At 44.2% G+C, this 25,588-nt stretch overlaps 1 protein-coding gene and 1 pseudogene across 4 annotated transcripts in view; one reads left to right on the forward strand and one right to left on the reverse strand.

The window, feature by feature from the left end:
• Positions 1 to 25,588, forward strand: part of LOC141110718 (oxysterols receptor LXR-beta-like) — a 172,125-nt gene that overhangs the window by 12,953 nt on the left and 133,584 nt on the right. Inside the window, exon 2 of one of the 4 annotated variants that reach the window (XM_073602253.1) lies at positions 15,066 to 15,237. The exons of the other annotated variants lie outside the window; for them this stretch is intronic. The gene's annotated coding sequence lies outside the window, so the exon portion shown is untranslated. The remainder of the gene's footprint in view (positions 1 to 15,065; positions 15,238 to 25,588) is intronic. 4 annotated transcript variants of the gene reach the window in all.
• On the reverse strand, positions 17,761 to 17,879 carry LOC141111568 (5S ribosomal RNA; annotated as a pseudogene).

A 25,588-nucleotide genomic window follows, 5' to 3' on the forward strand; every position in this document is an offset into this window, starting at 1 on the left:
GGGGGCTTGCTGCAATAAAGTCAAGTAAAAAAAAATGATATATAAGCGGGTAAAATAAGTATTGAACACGTCACAATTTTCCTAGGTAAATATATTTCTAAAGGTCTTATTGACATGAAATTTTCACCACATGTCGGTAACAAACCATGCAATCCATACATACAAAGAAACCAATAAAAATAAGTTCAGAAATTTAAATTAGAGTAAAACCCCTCCTGGGTTTGCGTACAAATAGAGGATTTCAACGAGAGATGAATAATATTCTGATGCTGAACCGATGTAAAAGTTCTATTGCGATCTCTTTCCCATTAACTAAGACCCGGCAACAAAAAGTCGTCTGAAGGAGCTATTAACAAGGCGTACATCTTGAAAATAGTACGGGAGAGAGGTTCCTTTTCCTCACAATACATTTCAAATTTTGTTCACTGGCGTCGTTAGTTCGCCGGGGATCCTAAATAATGCCATAATTGCAACGCCTGCCAGAAATTATTTCATACCACCCCCCTGACTGCATCAATAAATCTACCGTGTGCCAAGTATCAGAAATCAAAAAATGTGAAGCCTGAAAAAAGCCTTTCTCCATAAGACCACCAAACGCGCCCGGTTCTATACCTGGAGGAAAACCGGGGTTCCCTAAAATGGGGAACAATGGTTATTGTATGAAAGAAAAGAATTCTGGCAAATCCTAGAACCAATTTGCAATGTGGGGCCTATAATGGGGTGTGTTTTTAGAGAGGCCGGTAGGGCTGCATAACACCATGGTGCTCTATATAAGGGAACGGAGCTAAGCTGCTGTTCTAAGGCTGTCCAGGTTTTGAAATCTCTGTGTCTACACCATTCAATCATTCTGCCAAGATGGGCTGCTTGATAGTATTTAAATGCATCCGGAGCGGCTACACCACCAAAGCACTTGGGCAGTGTCAGGAGACGTCTACTGATCCTCAGACGTTTACGCACCCATATAAATCTGGTAAAAAGCTCCTGGATTTGACCAAGAAACGCAACTGCGATAAAATTAAGTAATGCCTGAAGAAGATACAAACATTTTGGCAGGATACTCATTTTAATGATATTACATCGGCCAAACCAGGAATGCAGGCCTTGATGCCATTTATCCAATAGGGATCATACTGATCTAAATAAAGATGGAATAAAGATGGAAAATTCACTACAAAAGTGTTGGCTAAATTTGGGATATGAGTGCCCAAATACTTTAACGCAGAAGACGTCCATTTGAAGTTAAAATTAAGTTGTATGTTATGGCGCGTGGAAAGAGGCAATGCAACTCCCATAGCTCCAGATTTGGTGTAATTTATTTTTAACTTTGATAAAGCTCCGTAGCATTCAATCTTCTTCATAAGATTAGGTAATGGAACGTGGATTAGGCGTGGAGAAAAGCAGGTCATCTGCAGTCTCCTACTTGTATCCCCGAGATATCAGGGTTTTGCCGAATTTTATTCAGTGATGGCTTTAACCACTTCAGCCCCGGAAGGATTTACCCCCTTCCTGACCAGAGCACTTTTTACAATTTGGCACTGCGTCGCTTTAACTGCTAATTGCGCGGTCATGCAATGCTGTACCCAAACGAAATTTGCGTCCTTTTCTTCCCACAAATAGAGCTTTCTTTTGATGGTATTTGATCACCTCTGCGATTTTTATTTTTTGCGCTATAAACGGAAAAAGACCGAAAATTTTGGAAAAAAATGATATTTTCTACCTTTTGTTATAAAAAAAAAATCCAATAAACTCAATTTTAGTCATACATTTAGGCCAAAATGTATTCGGCCACGTGTCTTTGGTAAAAAATGTCAAGCATATATTTATTGGTTTGCGCAAAAGTTATAGCGTCTACAAACTAGGGTACATTTACTGGAATTTACACAGCTTTTAGTTTATGACTGCCTATGTCATTTCTTGAGGTGCTAAAATGGCAGGGCAGTACAACCCCCCCCAAATGACCCCATTTTGGAAAGAAGACACCCCAAGGAAATTGCTGAGAGGCATGTTGAGCCCATTGAATATTAATTTTTTTTTGGTCCCAAGTGATTGAATAATGACAAAAAAAAAAAAAAAAATTTACAAAAAGTTGTCACTAAACGATATATTGCTCACACAGGCCATAGGCATATGTGGAATTGCACCCCAAAATACATTCTGCTGATTCTCCTGAGTACGGGGATACCACATGTGTGGGACTTTTTGGGAGCCTAGCCGCGTACGGGGCCCCGAAAACCAAGCACCGCCTTCAGGATTTCTAAGGGCGTAAAGTTTTGATTTCACTCCTCACTACCTATCACAGTTTTGAAGGCCATAAAATGCCCAGATGGCACAAACCCCCCCAAATGACCCCATTTTGGAAAGTAGACACCCCAAGCTATTTGCTGAGAGGCATGTTGAGTCCATGGAATATTTTATATTTTGATACAAGTTGCGGGAAAGTGACAATTTTTTTTTTTTTTTTTTGCACAAAGTTGTCACTAAATGATATATTGCTCAAACATGCCATGGGCATATGTGGAATTACACACCAAAATACATTCTGCTGCTTCTCCTGAGTAGGGGGATACCACATGTGTGGGACTTTTTGGGAGCCTAGCTGCATACGGGTCCCCGAAAACCAATCACCCCCTTCAGGGTTTCTAAGGGCGTAAATTTTTGATTCACTCCTCACTACCTATCACAGTTTCGAAGGCCATAAAATGCCAAGATAGCACAAACCCCCCGTAATGACCCCATTGGGAAAGTAGACACCCCAAGCTAGATTGCTGAGAGGCATGGTGAGTATTTTGCAGCTCTCATTTGTTTTTGAAAATGAAGAAAGACGAGAAAAAAAATTTTTTTTTTCAATTTTCAAAACTTTGTGACAAAAAGTGAGGTCTGCAAAATACTCACTATACCTCTCAGCAAATAGCTTGGGGTGTCTACTTTCCAAAATAGGGTCATTTGGGGGGGGGGGGGGTTGTGCCACCTGGGCATTCCATGGCCTCTGAAACTGTGATAGGCAGTGAAGAGTGAAATAAAAAATGTACACCCTAAGGCCCCTTTCACACTGAGGCGGTTTGCAGGCGGTATTGCGCTAAAAATACCGCCTGCAAACCGCCCCTAAACAGCCTCCGCTGTTTGTTGGCTTTCACACTGAAGCGGTGCGCTGGCAGGACGGTGAAAAAAGTCTTGCAAACCGCTTCTTTGGAGCGGTGAAGGAGCGGTGTATTCACCGCTCCTAAACCGCTCCTGCCCATTGAAATCAATGGGACAGCACGGCAATACCGCGGCTATAGCCGCGCTGTACGAGGGATTTTAACCCTTTTTCGGCCGCCAGCGGGGGTTAAAACCGCACCGCTAGCGGCCGAATACCGCTGCAAGAACGACGGTACAGCAGTGCTAAAAATAGCGCTGTTGTACCGCCGACGCCCCCACCGCCCCAGTGTGAAAGGGGCCTTAGAAAGCCTGAAGGCGGTGCTTGGTTTTCGGGGTCCCGTACGCGGCTAGGCTCCCAAAAAGTCTCACATGTGGTATCCCCGTACTCAGGAGAAGCAACAGAATGTATTTTGAATTTATGCACAACATTTAGAAGCTTATGTCACACATCACCCACTCTTCTAATCACTTGAAGACAAAGCCCCTTTTGACACTTTTTGTTTACATGAGAAAATTATTTTTTTTGCAAGAAAATTACTTTGAACCCCCAAACATTATATATTTTTTTTAAAGCAAATGCCCTACAGATTAAAATGGTGGGTGTTTCATTTCTTTTTTTCACACAGTATTTGCGCAGCGATTTTTTTCAAACGCATTTTTTTGGGAAAAAACACACTTTTTTTCATTTTTATGCACTAAAACACACTATATTGCCCAAATGTTTGATGAAATAAAAAAGATGATCTTAGGCCGAGTACATGGATACCAAACATGACATGCTGTAAAATTGCGCACAAACGTGCAGTGGCGACAAACTAAATAAGTTTTTAAAAGCCTTTAAAAGCCTTTACAGGTTACCACTTTAGATTTACAGAGGAGGTCTACTGCTAAAATTGCTGCCCTTGATCTGACCTTCGCGGGGATACCTCACATGCATGGTGCAATTGCTGTTTACATTTGACGCCAGACCGACACTTGTGTTTTTTCTTATTATTTTTTTGCTTTTTTATCTTATTTTTAAACTGTTCCTTTCATTTTTATTTTTTTAAAATCATTTTTATTGTTATCTCAGGGAATGTAAATATCCCCTATGATAGCAATAGGTAGTGACAGGTACTCTTTTTTGAAAAAATTGAGGTCTTTTAGACACTAGATCTCTCCTCTGCCCTCAAAGCATCTGACCACACCAAGATCGGTGTGATAAAATGCTTTCCCAATTTCCCAATGGCGCTGTTTACATCTAAAAATCTAAGTCATGAAATGCTCGTAGCTTCCGGTTTCTTAGGCCATAGAGATGTTTGGAGCCACTCTGGTCCCTGATCAGCTCTTTTTGCAGCTGACTGAATCACTGACTGCATTCTCAGGTTCCCTGTTGGGACAGGAGAGTCAGAGAAAAACATGGAAGACGGGGGGGGCATTCTCTCCCACTGCTTGTAAAAGCAGTCTAGAGGCTAATTAGCCGCTAGGATTACTTTTACATGAAAGTCGACCGCTGGCTGAAAAGAATGATACCAAGATGATACCTAAACCTGCAGGCATCATTCTGGTATAACCGCTCAAAGTCCAGCAGCATACCAGTACGTTGCTGGTCCTTGTTGGGCATATATTGTAAACTTTTTTTTCATGCAGCCTGTGGGCTGAACGAAAAAGAGATTGATCGGTGGGTATGCCCATCATTAGAATACCTCCCTTCATCCACCCACTTCTAATGATGGGCATACATGCATCATATATATATGCCAAAGCATGGGGGCATCCTCCCGCAAAAGTTAGGAGCAAATCGCTCCTCTGCCCTCTGCTGCCCCCACGATTCGGCATATATGCTGAAGTATGTAACTGTGGTGGTGAAATCACCTCCGACAGCGCTGGAGTCACAGCTTTAAGTATTGTGGGAGCAAACGCTGTTGCTGTCAAGGTCAATAAATCCACGCTGCAACTGAATAGCGTACCTGCTAAGCAAATGATGGTTAATAATAAAACAAAGTAACATTACAGTATAACAGTAAGACTTACCATACCTGCAAAGCAAATACAAAAAAATTTTAAAAAATAAAACATTTAACGCATCCTGTGCCTAAAATATATATATGCCGAAGCATGGGGGCATCCTCCCGCAAAAGGTAGGAGCAAATCGCTCCTCCACCCACTGCTGCCCCCACGCTTTGGCATGTATGCTGAAGTATGTAACTGTGGTGAATGGTAGCGTTCAAAACATTCACCAATGCATAGACCAGGATTGTCAGGACAGGAGGGACAATAATACCGGGTGCACGCCTATATCCGCGCTTGATGCAGACACGACATCTTCATTGGGGGGCTCGTTGGGTAGGGGTACTCGGGAGGACATACGGAAAATGCCTCTCATGCAGCTGGCTTACTGCATTTGGTTGGGGAAGGTGAGGTGGAGCACCGTCTGGATACAGAAGGGCTCTGACGATCTCTTCCTGGAATTTAAGGAAGGATCCAGTCCATCCTGAAGCTCTGTATAGCACATGAGCGTTCAGCAAAGCCAATTGAAATAGACACTTTTTTGTACCAGCATCTGGCCTTATGGGCAATTAGGTACGGCGCCAACAACTGGTCGTTGAGGTCCACCCCTCCCATATTTTGGTTATATTCGTGGACACAGAGGGGTTTCTCCACAACACCAGTCGCCGTAGTAATTTGGACCGTCGTTTCTGCATGAAGGGAGGTAAGAACGAAAACATTCTTATTATCCCTCCACTTCATAGCGAGCAAGTTATTACACTTAAAGCAGGCTCTCTCCCCAGCCTAAGACGGAAATCTACAAGCCGCTGGGGAAAGCCCCGGCGATTAGGTTGCACGGTGCCACATGCTCCAATCTGTTGATCAAAAAGGTGACTAAAATGTGGCACGCTCGTGTAATAATTGTCCACGTACAAGTGGTACCCCTTTCCGAATAAGGGTGACACCAAGTCCCACACAATCTTGCCAGCGCTTCCTATGTAGTCAGGGCAGTTTGTCGGCTCTACGTGACTATCTTTGCCCTCGTAAACCATAAAACTACATGTATAGCCTGTGGCCCTGTCACAGAGCTTATACATCTTGACCCCGTATCTGGCACGCTTGCTGGGAAGGTACTGTTTGAATGACAAGCGGCCAGAAAACTTAATCAGGAACTCATCAACGCAGACAACTTGATGGGGAGTAAACAAGTCTGCAAAACGTTGGTTGAAGTGGTTTACGAGGGGCCGAATTTTGTGGAGCCAATCGTATTCAGGGTCTCCACGAGGACGACAGAGTTCGATGAACCGCAAAATTTGCTCGTATCGTGCCCTGGTCATGGAGGCAGAGAACAAGGGCATATGGTGAATTGGGTCAGTGGACCAATATGACTGCAACTCACTATTTTTAGTTATGCCCATGTTGAGGGAAAGGCCCAGAAAGAGCTTAAATTCGGAGACCGTAATTGGTCTCCAATGTCTGGCAAGGGAGGACTGAGGAATAGTGGCGATGTGTTGACCAGCGTATAAATTGCTTTGGTCCACAATAGATCTGTAGAGATCTTCGGTGAAAAACAGCGAATAAAAATCCAGTGGCGTAAAATCAACTGTTTCCACATGAATGCCGGGTTGGCCAGTGAATGGGGGAAGTACGGGTGCTGCAGAAGTGGTGGGTTCCCAATTAGGATTGGCGAATGCAGCAGGAAGGGCACTATGGGCACGACGTGCCTGTGTTCATCTTCTTGGTGGCAGCGGGACACTACTTGTGCTTGCCACCTCGCCAGCTTGAACTGCACTTATGGGACTCGCCACATCACCAAGTGTTACTGCAGAGCTGGATGTACGACCAGGGTGTACTAGGCCACTGGTGCTTGCCAGTTCACCAGAAGGAATAGCGGCGCTAGAACTGCTCTGCTCCATACGAGGGACCTGCGGTTCTTGCACATCAAGGACAAAAGAAGAAGTTCGGGGTCTGGTACGCCTGACCTTGGCAGGGACCACAACTCCGTCGTCAGAGCTATCTGTCATGGAGCCGCTGTCCTCTACAGGATCGTATTCTGAGCCTGAATCTGACAGATGAGTGACTTCCTCTTCACTATCTGTCATGCTCAGCAACGTGTAGGCCTCTTCACTAGTGTACCTTCGATTTGCCATTTTGGGCTCTAAATTTAGTGGTACACTAGTGAGACTCACAGGCAAAAAAGCTCCTGACTGTTAGCAACTGTATCAAAACGCTACCAACAAAAACTGTTAGCGATCGCAGGGATCAGGCCTGACTCTGCGAACGCTGCAGTTATGTGTGTTTAATGTTTTGTAAGTGACAGTGATCGATCGATACTGCACTTAGGTGGGCTGGGCAGGGCTGGGCCGAGGGGCAAAACGCAGGTGCTAGCAGGTATCTGGGCTGATCCCGCTAACACTGTGTTTTTGGGAACCCTAAACTGCTGGGGATGCTAGTATAGATCTGATCGGATCAGATATTGATCCGTTCAGATACTATACCACTAAGGGAGGTGTATGCTGCGTGCGTGGGTGTTAGCGGTACTGGCGCTAACCTGACACTGCCTGGGGCGACGCAGACCTTATCTGACCCTAAAACTTAACTTATATCACCGCCGGGCGATTAGGGGGTTAAACCTTTATAAGGTAATAAACGGCGGGTGCCCTGAAACTATAATAAATAAACTAACCAGCGTCACCCGAAACAGTTATACGGTGATCACTGGTGAAAGGGTTAACTAGGGGGCAATCAGGGGGTTAAAACCTTTATTAGGTATTATATGGGGGTCCCTGTTGCTATAAGACACTAACGGCGAACCTATATACTTGCCTCCCTAACTAGCGTCACCTGTGTCACTAATACAGTGATCAGAAAAACGATCGCTTAGAGACTCTGGCGACGGGGGGTGATCAAGGGGTTAACCTTTGTTAGGGGGGGTATCCTAGACCTAAAGGGGGCTATCACTAACTGCCCTACCACTTATAACTGTCACAAACTGACACCAATGCAAAAAAAAACAAAAAACTGCTATTGGTGTCACTGTGACAGGAGGTACAGGGGGGTGATCGGGGGGTGAAAAGTGTGCCTGCGTGTTCTACTGTAAGTGTAGTGTTGGTGCAACTCACATTGATGTCTTCTCTCCTCGGCGCCCGAACGAAAAGACCGGCTCGAGGAGAGATGACATCACTTCCTCTGCCGCTGTTTACATTACAGCAGCAGAGGAAGGTTGTCATTGGCTGGGAGCGATTGTGAGGGGGTGGCCACGAATGGATGGCCTCCCCCTCACCTCTGATCGCTCCGGGACAGAAGCCAACCGCCTCGAGCACCGGGGGGGGGGGCGATTGGACCCCCCGCCCGCGGGAGGCAAGTGACGTACCCATACGTTACTTTGCCTGCCCGTGCTTTTCTGCCGCAGTATATCTGCGTGAGGCGGTTGGCAAGTGGTTAATGAAAGCGCAAATAGTAAGGGCTAGAGGGGACAGCCCTGACGGTACCATTTGAAATTAAAAAAGGCTTTGAAAACACTCCATTTACTTTAACCAAGGCCTGTGGAGTAGTGTACACTCTGGCAATCCATTGAATCATGTGGTCTCCCAGGCCCATGTGTTTTAAAACTGCGAACGTGAAGACCCAGTTTACCCTATCAAAGGCTTTTTCTGCGTCTGTACTCAAGAAGACGTAGAGAGTCTTATGCTGGCCATACACTATACGAAAAATCGGCCGAACACATTTTCGAAAAACGAACGTTCGACCATGACCGCAAACGATCGTGCCATCATGTAATGACCGATAAATTGTTCAGTGGACATGAATAAATAATTTTTTGTTCGTTTTTTTTACATATACCTAGTGCAGACAGTTCGGACGGGAAACACATTAACCTTGCAATTTATCGTACCTTTGGCAGAAATTTTCCAAACTTCCCGTTCATTTTTTTTTTACACAAAAACGTCACAAACGATTATCGATTTGTGCCCATTAACTTGCCGAAAAACGAACGAAGTGTCTATATGAACGATTTTACGGCCGATTTTTCATATAGTGTATGGCCAGCATAAGTTTGATTAACATAGTGGACCAAATTAAGCACCTTAATAGTATTGTCTCTCACTTCGCAAGAAGGGATAAAAGCCACCAGGTCTAAATAGACCAACTGGGAGAGCTGAGTTTGAAGACAAGAGGCCAATAATTTAGTAAAAAGCTTTAAGTCCACATTAAGTAGAGAGATCGGCCGATAACTACCACGATCCGGCAGGTCTTTCCCTTCTTTTGGAATAACTGAAATACAGTGGGGACGGGAAAGTATTCAGACCCCTTAAATTTTTCACTCTGTTATATTGCAGCCATTTGCTAAAATCATTTAAGTTCTTTTCCTCATTAATGTACACACGGCACCCCATATTGACAGAAAAACACAGAATTGTTGACATTTTTGCAGATTTATTAAAAAAGAAAAACTGAAATATCACATGGTCCTAAGTATTCAGACCCTTTGCTGTGACACTCAAATATTTAACTCAGGTGCTGTCCATTTCTTCTGATCATCCTTGCGATTGTTGTACACCTTCATTTGAGTCCAGCTGTGTTTGATTATACTGATTGGACTTGATTAGGAAAGCCACACACCTGTCTATATAAGACCTTACAGCTCACAGTGCATGTCAGAGCAAAGGAGAATCATGAGGTCAAAGAAACTGCCTGAAGAGAGACAGAGTTCTGGCAAGGCACCAAGGTTACAAAAACATTTCTGCTGCACTTAAGGTTTCTAAGAGCGCAGTGGCCTCCATAATCCTTAAATGGAAGACGTTTGGGACGACCAGAACCCTTCGTAGTGCTGGCTGTGCGGCCAAACTGAGCTATCGGAGGAGAAGAGCCTTGGTGAGAGAGGTAAAGAAGAACCCAAAGATAACTGTGGCTGAGCTCCAGAGATGCAGTTGGGAGAGGGGAGAAAGTTGTAGAAAGTCAACCATCACTGCAGCCCTCCACCAGTCGGGGCTTTATGGCAGAGTGGCCCGACGGAAGCCTCTCCTCAGTGCAAGACACATGAAAGCCCGCATGGAGTTTGCTAAAAAACACCTGAAGGACTCCAAGATGGTGAGAAATAAGATTCTCTGGTCTGATGAGACCAAGATAGAACTTTTTTGGCCTTAATTCTAAGCAATATGTGTGGAGAAAACCAGGCACTGCTCATCACTGTATGTGCCAAAAGTGCATCCGGAAGAAATATGGTCGTCTGTCCCAGAGCCTTGAACAATTTAATCATATGCGGACCTAACAATTGAAAGAAGTTTTTATAATACTGTATGGTAAATCAGTCAGGGCTCGGTGCCTTCCCAGATTTGACTGTCTTTACTACTGTTTGTAATTCCTCAATAGTAATAGGGGATTCTAGATTGCAGCGAACCTGGGAAGGCAAACGAGAAAGGCGTGCAGAAGAGAGATATTCTTCCAAGGAAGTTGGGAATGTGGAATAATATTCCCCAAATGCCTTAGCATATCTTTCAGCAAAGAAAGTATTTGTCCCTTACTCCCCTTATGTGGGGTATGTACGAAGCCATATGTTGTTCCCTAAGATTTTTAGCCAACAATTTACTACATTTATCCCCAAATTCGTATTATGACTTCCTGCCTAATGGCATTGCTGCTTTTACTTTAAAACAAAGAAGATCCGATATCTTTCATCTTAAATGGGCATGTTCGTTCCCCAAAGCAGGTACAAGTGTCCTCTTATGTTGTAATTCAAGAGCCTGGATATCCTCAAGCAATTTTTTTATATGTGCTTCTTGAGGCCTTTTTCACACGGGATCCATGTTTGATCAAGATTCCCTGTATTACTGCCTTATGTGCCCCATACCATGCCCGGGTCACTCCCTGGAGTGTCGTTTATCTGAAAGTGCTCTGTAAGCTCCTTATAACCATATCATCCCGAATTTCAGGAGTCTGCAGTAAACTTTCATTCAACTGCCAACGCCAGCCCAGGAGTAAGTCGAGCCAGACAGGGAGAGACGAAGCTTGCCGGGGCATGGTCTGAAATTATGTGTCCTATAGATATGTCTAGGACTGAGGCAAGTAATTGATGAGGGACCAAGAAAAGATAAATACGAGAGTAGTTGATGAGGATTAGAAAAAAAAATTATTATCTCTCTCGCCCGCATGAAAAGTATGCCAAGCGTCAACCAACTGCAAATCATGTAACTTCCGCGTAACACGTTTCCTGAGACCGATGCGAACTGAGGACATACCAGAAGAAGTGTCTACTCTAGGGTCCAACGGAACATTAAAATCCCTACCGAGGATCAATTTACCTTCTGCAAACTCCACTAGCTTTGAAAGAACTTTACCAAGAAAAGAATCTTGATGTAAATTTGGTGCATATATAGTAGCTAACGTCACCTTAATAATGCCAATATGGCCTTTAAGAAAAAGGATAACGGCCACTTATAGCAGAGCATCTATCCATAAGAGACCAAGGAATACGACTAGAGATCAGAATGGAGACTCCTTTTGATTTTGCTTCTTGATTGGAAGCATATACACAGGGAAAGAATCTGTTCTGAAGGAAGGCAAGTCCGCCCAAATTAAAATGAATCTCCTGCACAAACTCCACATCAGTACGAGAGCGCTTCAAATCGTTAAGGAGCATCCTCCATTTCTCTGGAAAATTAATTTCCTTGGTGTTTAGAGAGACCACGCACACCGCCTCCATCTCCTCTGGGGGAAAAAATCAAGCAAATATATCTAGGGGACCTAACAAAAAAAAAAAAAGATAATTTTTACCCCTAGAGAAAGCACCACTTCTGAACACTTAGATTCACATAAGTGTTGATCTATATGGGGAAGTGGTTGGAAATGGCCAGAAAACTAAACTCCAAACCATATTCTTCCAGCCATTCATATAATCATGAGCCCATCATCTTACATTATATTTCCCTCAAGCCTACTTCCTGGTCTCACAATCGCAAACTCTCCCTTAGGCAGCCAAGATGTCCCTATAACCATCATATCTCAGGTCCATCCCATATTCCTTCCCAGTCTCCTTCTCAGGGAATCTCCATCTTATCTCCCTATTACCACCAAGATCCACCCCCCTCAACATAAAACATTCTGCACTAGACTTGCCCAAGTCAGTCAAACCTGGAGAAATGGGAGGAGAAGGGACCCAGACTGTAGCCCAAGTACAGAGGATCACCCACAAGGCCTGAGATTTCCATCACGGGCCCCATGGGCGGAACCCCCCACACTTACTTTCCACCACCCCCCAAAGCATCCATGGACTATGTGATCAGTGTATATTTATCTTTCTCGATGGGAGAAAGAAAAAAAAAAAAAAAACACTTCACACCACAATACAAAGTTTTGTATCCCTCAAAAATGACGTGAAAACCCCCATAAAACATAAAAAGTGCTAGTTATAAGTCCTATAAAGTGTATATCCTATGTGTAATCCATAACCTTTATATGCACTATTTAATACGTGATTTGTGTATATTACATCCATGGAAACTATGGTTTCTGTGTAGGCAGGCCGGAGAGGCATCCATAAGGGAGGCCTGCTAACCTGTAGCTAGTTATTAAAAGGGGCACCCAAAGTAAGATATTATTACAAAAAAAAATGTTTTATGTTCTTTCCTTTCTCCTTCCTCCTCATATCGTCTACCCAAGTTTTCTCTTCTCCCTCCCCCCCCCCCTCCCCCTAGTGGTGACTTTTTTATTCAACTACAGACAAGGCCCAAATGTATTCCTGGTTTCACAAATTATTGCACTGTAGATAAAAAAAACAAACACTTTCAGCACTTGGTGGAACCATTGTGCTGCAGGAAGTAATATCATATATTGCTATATGGAGCTTCCCATCAAGAGTAGGATATCCCCTCCAGAGCAGACATGCCAGACATCAACAGTCCGCCGCCCCACAGTGCAGCCCCCCCCCCCACAGCGACCAGTACATCCCCAGATGGCATCCCAAGCCACCCGAATCCGCCAAATCCTAGAATCCTGCAGAATTTTGCAAGTGTCAAGTGTTCCCATTTTCCATGCCCCTTGGCCAGTGTCCCAGTAAAGCCAATGTGCCTGGATTAGACATTGGATGTTTATACACAATTATCAGGTGTGCCCCCCATAAGTGCATTCAGGACACAGTAGAGGACATCAGGGACATCTAGTCACTGGTAGGGACCGCACTGCAGCACCGCGTCCCACGCAACTCCACATCACACCGTCAAGCCAACTCTGGAGTTATACCATATTACAGAGAAAATTTGTGGACCGAATTTTCAAAGCAGAAGTACAATTTCTTATACATTTATATTAGTGCAGAGATTTCTTGACTAGTTGTTTCAGTGTCATTACTCATCTATTCTGAGGGCTATCCAACACACCTATATATCCTCTTGTCTCTGTTCTACACTATCTTCCCCTCTGGTCTCTTTCAAAGGAGGGCTCCAACTCATCTCTTCGTCACTTCCTTCCTCCGCCCCCCATCAAAGCAGTAGCCTCTTGCACCCTCAGTGTATCCAATAATATCCCATAATGGTGGCATGAGAAGAGGAGGGTCCAGGATAGCACCCTAAAAGGGGGGCACCATCCACAGAGGTCAAGATTTTCTGCTCGAGCTCCATGGGGGGGAGTCCCCTGAGTGCATAGCATTACTTTCCAATTTGCTGCCATCTATGAGGAAAAAGAAAAGATCCTCTACCAGGTTAGGACTCAGTCTCCCATTTGGGAAGCAGTGCGGGATCCCTGATTTCTCCCAACTGTCTGGTGAGAGAGGTCAGCTGTTATAGGAAGAGATTCAGTTTGTCGAGATAACTTCATTGTGGGTTGCAGCCAGTTTGGAATCGAAAAGGCTTCTGTACCCAAAAAGGTAAACAGATCTGGGAGATCAGTAGGGTGAGACAGAGCAAATGAAGATTTTCCTTTCCTCACTCATTAGGAAATAGGAAAACCTCACCGATATGTACCTCCCAACTGCCTGATCTTATCCAAAAGTGGGCATAACAAAGCCCTCCGTTGCAGAGTAGCCCGAGATAGATCGGGTACAATTTTTACCGGGCTCCCTAATACCTGCTTCCCATGCCTTACGACTTATTAACTGTTAATGAGCATAACCATGAAAACGGCATATGACATCTGAGTCTTTTCAAATCTGCTGGGCGAGGACCAAGGGCTCTATCGAACTCCAAATCTTGAGGAAGGACCGGAATAGCCAGCTGCTGGCATATTGCCAAATCCTTAGATTGTAAAAATTCTTGTCCTATAGCCTTCAGGGATACCCTTAAACCGTAAGTACTGTATTTATTGGCGTATAACACTCACTTTTTCACCATGAAAATCGGGTGCAAATAGCAAGTGCGTGTTATACACCAATACTTAAATTTTAGCTGCCTCAGAGGGGACAGGGAGTGGGGCGGGACGAGCGCCGTCACATTACATGCAGTGAGAATCTCCTGTTTACTTGGCGGCCTCTGTAATAGGAAGTCCCGTCTCCTGGGCCGCCATTGGACCACTGTTCTGTCTATCATAGGATTCTCACTGCATATAATCAGTCGGCACTCATCCCGCCCCCCTCCCTGTCCCCACTTGCTGCAGATGGGCATCGATCAGGCTGCATTGATGGCAATGGTGAGGCTGCAGATAGGCACTGACCCATATTTTGCTTCAAAGTTCCTTATTTAAAATTTAAGTTTTTTTTCCTGAATTTTTTCTTAAATTGAATGTGCGTGTTATACGCCTGTGCGTGTTATACGCCGATAAATACGGTAATTAAGCCGGCTCCGGTCCTCGAGTTCTTCAAAATGAAGTTGTAAAGAGGATACATGAGAGGCTTGTGAGGTCTGTACCTTTTCCAATAGGGAGATACGATTTTCCAGGGAGGCCAAGAATGTCTCTCCTGTAGTAAATCTTTCTGATAACGACTGAACCTCCATCTGGACCAGCTGTAAATCTCTGCGTTGTCCCTCCAGGTGAGAGACCAGCACCTCCATATCCATTCGTGTCGGCAGAGCCTGCAGAAGAGCCCTAAGATCAGGGTCTCCCCGCACAGAAGGTGGAGCATTCAACTGCTCTGGGAGGCTGAGCTGCTGGTCATCTCTAGCTTCCAACAGTCCCAGTGGGAATCCTGGCGCAACTGGAGAGGTAAGCGGGGTGGGATATGCCGCCATTCCAGGATCCATACAAGATGCGCCTCATCTCTGTTGTTAGAGCCCGGGATATAGAAGCCCGCATACACGGAAAGAATGGTTGGATCTCGGGTTGAGCAGGTGTTTTTTGTGTACGCTTTTCCTTCTACTTTGAATTGTTCATACAGTGGAGTATAGCCGCCGCACTAGTGATTGTATTAATAGCTAGATTGCTGGAGGAAATGGTCAGAGCTCTGTTCGAGTGTCTTTACTCCACCATGTCCGAACCATGCCCCCCCCTGTCCGGTTACCTACTCCAACCACTTCCCGCCCAAGGCCGTCATATGATGTCCTGGACTTTGAGTGGAGATATCTGAATGATGCCTGCAGCTATCAATCTTTTCTGCCGGCGATTCCCTGCATCGTAAGAACAATCATAGCGGTTCAGCCGCTTGATTGTTTTTACAGGCAGTAAGAGGGGATGTCCCCCCCCCCTTCCGCCGCCCTCCAATGCTTTTATCGACTTGGCTGTGCGATCGGCGGGTCGGAGAAGGAATCCTCCGGCCATGGAAGTTTAGTATAGAGAATACCGAGGACCAGATGGTCCCTGGCAGTCCTCATGATCTTCGGAGGCCTGTGCGCGACGTTATGACGTCACGACCGACCCGGCAGATGTAAACACTGCTGTGTACTTGGCCGGAAAGCCAGGATCCTTTTTTTTTTTTTTTTTTTTTTACCTTAGTCTTTGCTGCCTAGAGGAGAGATGTAGTTGTAGACCCCTAATCTCTACGTGCCCTATCCCTTTTACAAGGGATGTTTACATTCCTTGTAATAGGAATAAAAGTGATCAAAAAAATAAATTAAAGGGAAAGTGGAAAAATAAAAAAATTAAACAATTTTTTTTTTTTTTAAAGTGCCTGCGTGCTCGCACACAAAAGCGAACACATAAGTATTTCACGCCCACATATGTAAACAGCGTTCAAACCTCGCTTGTGGAGTATCGCCATGAACGTTAGAGCGAGAGCAACAATTCTAGCCCAAGACCTCCTCTGTAACTCTAAATTGGTAACCTGTAAAAAATGTTAAAGCGCCGCCTAGGGAGATTTTTAAGTACCAAAGTTTGGCGCCATTCCACGAGTGTGCGCAATTTTAAAGCGTGACATTTTGGGTATCTATTTACTCGGTCACATAGTGTGGTGTGGTGGACTGATACTGAACACAAGCTGTTGTTGGCTTGCCTTGGGGTAAGCGCATTATTTGCACGGAGTGTGGGGTTCATCTTCACTACGGAGCTTGTTAGTGTTCACTCCGGGTTTTCTTTTCCTGCTGTACCTTTATGCACTAGTGTAAGTTTTCTACCTTCCTTAACTTCAATTAGTTTGGCAGTATTACACTATGGCCAGTTTCTTTTTATTTACATGTCTATGAGATGGAAGTCTGGTGTCCTCATTACATTCCTTCAGCCATGATGAACACAGTTTAGGAGCACCATTTGGATTCTCTATACCAAGACGTGATACAGGCTGGTGTTTGCTTGCCTTGCGGTAAGCGCAATTATTGGGTATTTGCGGATACTGTATGGGGTGTCACTCACATTTTTACACCATTGACTCTAGTTGGATTCACCCAAGGGGTCTCTTTTGGACTAATTTCAGATCAATACCTCACATTTTATTTTCTGTTACTATATATGGACACTTATTTTGATTCGCAGATATTATATATTGACACTTATGTTTGATTCATGCGCACATGCATAGACCCATGTATTTTTCACAATTTTCATATTCCTCAACGTTTTTGCATTTTTACATGTACTTCCTAACGGAAGCTTTTGTGATTGTTTCACGCGTTTCATTTTGTATTTAGCACGGTTATTTCTTTTTTTAATAGTTATTTTGGTGCACATCTCACTGTTTAACTGCTGCTTCTTGGGGGGTTAGTTTTTATAGGTAGCGCAGTATTTCTTTGTTTTTTATCTTGACACAAAGTTGTTGATTTCTTTTTTGAACCTGGACGCAAACATGTCTGGGATCCTCCATTTTTGACATATTGACAGGAAGATATCGGAGTGAAGGAACCATTCTCCCGGGAACAACTGCTGGCAACTCAAGTAGTCCGCCTGCCAATTTTCTATTCCTAGAATGAAGACTGCCGATAGGCAAAGTACATTGTTTTCTGCCCAAGATTGGATATGATTCACCTTTCTCTGGGCCGCACAACTTCTTGTGCCCCCTTGGTGATTAATATAGGCCATTGCTGTGGCATTGTCGGATTGAATCCTGGCAGGACAATACCGTAAACTGAACGTTCAGGCCCTCAGGACCAAGAGCTCTGCCTGAATTTCTTAAATGTTAATGGGCAAGGCCATTTCTGATCTGGGCCACTTCTCTTGGACATTGCCTCTTCCAGGACTGTTCCCCAACCTAAACAAAAAAGGTTGGCATATGTTGTTACCACTTCCCAGGTAACTGAAGGAAGGATTTTTCTCCTTAATAGATTTTGGATATTAACCATAAACTGAGGCTCCGGCGCATCCAGCCTACAGCACCTGGTATTTCCAGGTGGTCTCTCATCCGGGTACTAACCAGGCCCGACCCTGCTTTGCCTCCAAGATCAGACTAGATAGGGCGCTATCAGGGTGAAGTGGCCGTAGGCTTTGGAGTTGGACACATTGGGAATATAGAGCTTGAATCCTTTGTTCCAAGCTGATAGGATACTGTTTTGCAGCAGTCTCGAATGAAACTGAGCATAAGGAACGGCCTCGAATGAAGCCACCATCTTTCCCAACAACCTCATGCAAAGTTGAATAGAAGAAATTCATCTTGCTTCGACCACCTAAATCAGATCCTTTATGGCGCTGATCTTTGCCTGGGGTAAGAATACCCTTTTCTGGGTGTACCTATGATCGGACTGAAATATTTTAGCCTTCTTCATGGTTTTAAAGAAGATTTCTCCTAGGTTGAGAATCCGACTTAGATATTCTAGGTAGTTGAATGTGGTGACCATACTTTGGTCTAAGCGGGCTACTGACTGGTCTATCAAGAACAGATCGACTAGGTAAATCATAATCGTTATACCTTGGGCGCTTAATCTGGCTAGAAGAGCGGCCAGAACCTTTGTAAACACTCAAGGTGCAGTAGCCGGAATGGTAAGCAGAGCTACACACTGAAAATGAAGACTTTCCACCTTGAAAGGTAGATATTACTAGAGAGCGAGGAAATAGGCATACGGAGGTATGCTTCTTTGATGTCAATTGACGCCAGAAGTTCTCCTCCTTGTAGGATGGAGATAACTGATTTGGATTGACTCCATACGAAAAAAGAGTGGTTATATTCAGGAATTGAATTTAGATTTTTGAGATCCAGAATGTCCATTCAGATTTGGCACTGTGAAAAAAAAAAAAGGTTTGAATCAATGAAACCTCTGTTCTTACATGGGGACCCCATGATCACTTTTTTTTTTTTTTCTCTGGATCCTTAGAAACGTTTGATCTGAGAAAACGAGGAGATGGGAACTCTTAGAACTCCAGTTCGTACGCTGGCGCTATTGAGAAAGTCCCCCATTCGTCTTGACGCTCTTTCTGCCAGATCCTTGAGAACTGCAGAAGAATTCCCCCCCTACGATTGAACCTGGCGGTGGAAGCCGCCGTGACTCCCTGGAGGCTGATGCTTCTAGCACAGGAGAAGGAGCTTTAAAACGAAAATACATTTTACTCCTTTTCTTAAATGGCAAAAGGGGTGATTCCACTAGAATTTCTTTGGATGTATTATCCAAAACCTCCCCAAATAGCTGTTTCACTGCAAAAAGGAAGACTAGCCAGGAGCTTCTTACAAGGCGCTTAACGAAGGGCGCAAGGCCTGAAGGATAGAATCTCTCATAGCAACTATTGCAAACATAAAGCTGCCTCCTGGGCCTGCTGAGCAGGATAACCTTGAACACCTGTTTTGAACTGGTCTCTCAGTGATTAAGCAATTACGGTCAGCCCAGGCTGAGACACTCAATCTGCCAGAGAAAAAAAGTGTTTTTTTTTTTTTTTTTCTATAGGAATTCCACCTTTTTATTCGTTGGATCCCTAAGCATTTGAGCATTGTCTGCCGGACAAGTCAAACTCATTCACAAAGGATATAGCAGCATTAATTGCTGGTATACCCTACTTAGTGAATTTCCTCCACCATAGGATAAAGTGTGAAAACTTTTTAGGAGGGAAAAAAATGCTTATCTGGGTGATCCTCTCAGATACAAAAAAGCTTTTCCAGCAATGAATGGACAAGAAAAGGCACGCACAGCTTGAGGAGGCTTTAGTGAGCCCAAACACTCAGTTAAGGGTACATAAATGTGGAGCGATCATTCAGCAAGAAATTGCACCATCAAGCTTAAGATTGGAACAGCTGATTCTCCCGCATTTGACACCTCAGAAGAGGAGTCATCAGCCTCACCGGGGTCCCCTGAGGGAATTCGTCTTCTCCTGCTCCTAGTTCCTCAGTTTGAGGGTCCTGGGTAATGGAAGAGAACCTGTCGCATTTTGACCCACACTGGGATGCGATTAAAGTCGCTAAACTATTTTTTTTTTTAAATTATAAAATAAACAGGGGCTGCAGTGTTAAAAACAGTTGCAGACATTTCATGGCCCTGATGCTCACTCTGACCAGCCACCCCCTCTCAGGTGAGGATGCCATTTGTAGAGATGAGTAAACTTTCCAGACCTTGAGGGAGACCCTTTTAGCTCTTTTTTTTGGGGATGTTTCAACCCCCCCTTCTGACCATAGCCCGATGCACAAAGCAGAGGTACTACAAGAAGAAATCACATCCACTGCTTGAGCAATAGTCCAGCTACTGCTGCTGCTATTAATGCTCAGCCTGATGCAAATAGTAAAAGTGTGAAATAGGAAATGCCTGTATCACCAAAACCTCCTTCATGCTCTTCTTTGCTCTTCTGTCTCTCTGACAATTTTGCAGCCAGCATAAATGAAGTTTTTTTTTTTTTTTTTTCTTTTAAAAACAAACTCCTGCTTTGGAGGACGCCAACGCCGCGCTAAGCCCCTCCCCCACCATCGTATCGTGCCCCCCTCCTTTCTTTTAAAAAAAGAGTTTTCCCACGCAAGCACGGGCCTCCGATCCGACGGGATCGGCTGAGTGAGGAAGGAATGGCGTGGAGGGGACCTGGAAGCCGCCGCCATGTAGGGGTGGTGAAAGAAAAAGGCATTGCCGATTATTTTTAGTTCTCCCTTATACTCAGCCTCTTGAAGAGGGGAAGAGTTCAGCTCAGGTGGGGGTATCTGGAGGAAGCAAAACCCCCCAAACTTACCGGAGGACTGCCTGCTAGCCAGAGGAAAAAAGTCTGCTGCTTCTGTGACACAGCGTGACTCTGAGCAAAGCATGAGAAGGTATGTGCTCCATACAGCCCCCAGTTGTACCACTTCGGCATGACAACATTTACTAATCAAAGGAGACATTTCATAAGAAAATTCAGAAATTTCTTAGAAAACTCCACTTACCTTTCCCGCCGCAGGAAGTGGAAAGGGGTCTCAAAAATGAGAAACGAAAAAATTACATGTACATAACTATTCACAGCCTTTGCCATGACAATCAAAATTGAGCTCAGGTGCATCCTGTTTCCACTGATCATCCTTGAGATGTTTCTACAACTTGATTGGCGTGCACCTGTGGTAAATTCAGTTGATTGGATATGATTGGAAAAGCACACACCTTTCTATTTAACCACTTCAAGACTAGTCTCGTTTTGGATTTTTGGTGTTTACAAGTTTAAAACAGGTTTTTTTGCTAGAAAATTACTTAGAACCCCCAAACATTATATATTGTTTTTTTTTCTAACATCCTAGAGAATACAATAGCGGTCATTGCAATACTTTTTTTTGCACCGTATTTGCGCAGCGGTCTTCTAAGCGCACTTTTTTTGGAAAAAATTCACTTTTTTGAAAAAAAAAATAAGACAACAGTAAAGTTAGCCCAATTTTTTTTTATATTGTGAAATATAATGTTACGCCAAGTAAATTGATACCCATCATGTCACGCTTCAAAATTGCGCCCGCTCGTGTAATAGCGTCAAACTTTTACCCTTAAAAATCTCCATAGGCGACGTTTAAAAAATTCTACAGATTGCATGTTTTGCTTTATAGAGGAGGTCTAGGGCTAGAATTATTGCTCTCACTCTATCGGTCGCGGCGATACCTCACATGTGTGGTTTGACCACCGTTTTCATATGCGGGCGCTTCTCACGTATGCGTTCGCTTCTGCGCGCGAGCTCGTCGGGACAGGGCGCTTTAAAAAAATTTTTTTTTTTTTCATTATTTATTTTATTTATTTTTTCACTGTTTTTTTAAAAAAAAAAAAAAATTTGGATCACTTTTATTCCTATTACAAGGAATGTAAACATCCCTTGTAATAGAAAAAAGCATGACAGGTCCTCTTAAATATGAGATCTGGGGTCAAAAAGTCCTCAGATCTCATATTTAGACTAAAATGAAAAAAAAAAAAAAAAAAGTCGTTTAAAAAAATGACACAAAAAAAATTGTGCCTTTAAGAGAAGTGGGCGGAGCCGTCGTAATGACGTCGCTCCGGCCGTCACATGGTATGGAGACGGGTGGGGGCCATCTTAGCCTCACTCGTCTCCATACCTAAGCAGGGAAAGGACCCGATCGCCTCCGCCGCTACCGACGGCTCCGGTAAGCGGCGGAGGGTGCGGGAGAGCGGCGGGAGGGGGGGTGGCACCTCTCCCGCCGCCGATAACGGTGATCTCGCGGCGAACCCGCCGCAGAGACCACCATTATCGTGTACGGAACCGCCCGCTGAAAAGATGGATACCTCGGTTGTGGCAGCAGCTGCTGCCGTTACCGAGATATCCATCTTCAAAAAAATGACGTATATATACAGTGGGCGGTCCGGAAGTGGATAATGTCCCACAGTTAACCGTGCATGTCAGAGCACAATCCAAGCCATGAAGTCCAAGGAATTGTCTGTAGACCTCTGCAAATCAGGCACCGCTCATCACCTGGCCAATATCCCTATATTGAAGTATGGTGGAGGCATCATGCTGTGAGGAAGTTTTTTTTAGTGGCAGGAACTGAGAGACTAGTCGGGATCGAGGGAAAGATGAATGCAGCAACAGAGACAGAGACATCCTTGATGAAAACCTGCTCCAGGGTGCTCTGGACCTCAGACTGGGGCGAAGGTTCATCTTCCAACAGAACAACTCTGTCAATGTCATTGAGTGGCCAAACCAGAGCTCAGACTTAAACCCGATTGAACATCTCTGCAGAGATCTGAAAATGACTGTGCACCAACGCTCCCCATCCAACCTGATGGAGCATGAGAGGTCCTCCAAAAAAGAATGGGAGAAACTGGCCAAGCTTGTGGCATCATAATCCAAAAAGACTTGAGGCCGTAATTGGTGCCAAAGGTGCTTCAACAAAGTATCGAGCAAAGGCTGTGAATGCCATTGTACATGTGATTTTTTTTTTTTTATTTTTTTTTTTTATTTTTTTTTTTTATTTTTAATACATTTGCAAGGATTTCATACAAGCTTTTTTCACATTGTCATTATGGATTATTGTTTGTAGAATTTTGAGGAAAATAAGTTACCGTATTTATCGGCGTATAACACGTGCTTTTTTCCCCTTAAAATCAGGGGAAAGTCGTGGGTGCGTGTTATACGCCGATCCCCGCTATCGCTATGTGAATGTCGGCGATCGCCGCCGACATTTACATAGCGAGTAGTTTCAAATATGGCGCCGCGGACTTCGGAAGGACTCGGCGGTGCTGAACGAGCGCCGCCGAAATCACAGAGCCGAGATACACATAGTCGGGTGTATTCGGCTCTTTCCGGCGCCGCTCACTGTCACGCCCAGTCCCGCCATTGGACCTGTGTTATGTCCATCATAGGGCGGGACTGTGAGCGGCGCCGGAAAGAGCCGAGAACCCTCGGCTATGTGTATCTCGGCGGCGTTCGTTCACTTCCGCCGGCGCCGAGTCTCTCCGAACTCCGCAGCGCCATATTTAAAACTACTTCTATGTGTATGGCGGCGGCGGCATGGACACTAGGCTGCACTGGGGACAAGGCTGCAGGGACAAGGCTGCACTGGGGACAAGGCTGCATTGATAAGGCTGCACTGGGGACAAGGCTGCATTGATAAGGCTGCACTGGGGACAAGGCTGCATTGATAAGGCTGCACTGGGGATAAGGCTGCACTGGGGACAAGGCTGCATTGACAAGGCTGCACTGGGGACAAGGCTGCACTGACAAGGCTGCACTGGGGACAAGGCTGCACTGACAAGGCTGCACTGACAAGGCTGCACTGTGGACAAGGCTGCATTGACAAGGCTGCACTGGGGCAAAGCTGCACTGACAAGGCTGCACTGGGGCAAAGCTGCACTGACAAGGCTGCACTGACACTGAAAAGGCTGCAGATGAACACTGATGAGGCTGCATTGATGGGCATTTTAATGTAAGTTTCTTTTCCTTAAACTTCCCTCCTAAAAGTTTTTTTCCTTAAAATTCTCTCCTAAACTTGGGGTGCGTGTTATACGCCGGCGCGTGTTATACGCCGATAAATACGGTAATTCATTTTGGAATAAGGCTGTAACATAAAATGTGGAAGAAGTGAAGCACTGTGAATACTTTCCGGATGCACTGTATAAATGAAAAAAAAAACAGTACTTTTATATCCCTTTAAGAAATCTGTGAACAGTTAGACATGATGCCAAACATACCTAAAATAGATTTTGGGTTACAAGCATTTTGAGTTTTGCCTCTTTTTTTTTTTTTTTTTTTTTTTTTTTTTTTTCTTTATATACTATATATGTGATTAACTGACTTTTGTTTGCACAATGATTAAATATTCAGTTTTTTCTGTTAATCCGGTTGCATATCTGAACAATAAAGTCCGAGGCTCAGTGTGTCTGTCCTATGAGGCTGCAGAACACATGACCCTCTGTCTGGACAGTGCTGATTGGCCCTGTGCTGATCACATGCACCCTCCCAAGGAAAAAAAAAAACGCTCTAGCAATACACACCAAACTGAGCATGTGCATGTGCCATTCTTCAGTGAACAAAAAGACTTCTGAATGGATGCCGTTTATGAATATTTGCAGCATGTGGCAGTGAATAAGCTCCTTTGCTACCCCCACGGTTTTAATGTAAGATTTTCCAGTGCTGAAAATTTATCCTTATGAGCCATCTGATTTTCATTTGAATAGACATTCAAAGCATATAGTTTGTATAGTACTAAATTATGCTTTTTGTGTATAGCTTAAAATGTACTTAAAATGTTATGTTTTACCAGTTTCAGGGAACAGCAAAGCAATGTATAAGTTAGTGTTACTCCAAAATGGGGTACAAATCTCTCTTGGACTAAAGAGTGGAAAAGGCTTTTAGGACTTGTGCGCTTAACCACTTGCCGACCGCCGCACGCCGATGTACGTCCAAACTTTGGCGGCGGTTATCATTGTTATGGCAGCAGCTAGCTACCATAACCCGTGATCCCCATTTTTCGTGCAGTGGTCGGCTTTCGGATAAAAGTGGTCCATGCGGGGATTCTCCGCGAGATCACTTTTACCCCCTCCTGCTGCGATCCGGTGCCCTCCGCTGCTTACCGGAGCTGTTGGTAGCGGCGGAGGCGATCGCGTCCATCTCCCTTCTGTGCCTGGAGACGAGTGAGGTTAAGGCCCACTCGTCTCCATAACACTGCTGGGCGGGAGCGCCCAGAACGTCTCTTCTGCCCACGCCTCTTAAAAGCGCATTTTTTTTTCAATGTCATTTTATTGCATTTTAGTGTAAATATGAGATCTGAGGTCTTTTTGACCCCAGATCTCATATTTAAGAGGTCCTGTCATGTTTTTTTCTATTACAAGGAATGTTTACATTCCTTGTAATAGGAATAAAAGTGGCACAATTTTTTTTTTTTTTATTTAAACAGTGTAAAAATAAATAAAATAATGTAAAATAAATAATAAAAAAAAAAAAAAAAAAAAATTTAAAACCCCCCCCCCCCGTCCTGATGAGCTCGCGTGCAGAAGCGAACGCATACGTGAGTAGCGCCCGCATATGAAAACGGTGGTCAAACCACACATGTGAGGTATCGCCGCGACCGGTAGAGCGAGAGCAATAATTTTAGCCCTAGACCTCCTCTGTAACGCAAAACATGCAACCTGTAGAATTTTTTAAACGTCGTATGGAGATTTTTGAGGCTAAAAGTTTGACGCCATTCCACGAGCGGGCGTAATTTTGAAGCGTGACATGTTGGGTATCAATTTACTTGGCGTAACATTATATTTCACAATATAAAAAAAAATTGGGCTAACTTTACTGTTGTCTTATTTTTTTTTAATTCAAAAAAGTGAATAGTGAA

The sequence above is a fragment of the Aquarana catesbeiana genome, linkage group LG10, assembly GCF_042186555.1.
Source record: "Aquarana catesbeiana isolate 2022-GZ linkage group LG10, ASM4218655v1, whole genome shotgun sequence".
In the NCBI taxonomy this organism is placed as follows: domain Eukaryota; kingdom Metazoa; phylum Chordata; class Amphibia; order Anura; family Ranidae; genus Aquarana; species Aquarana catesbeiana.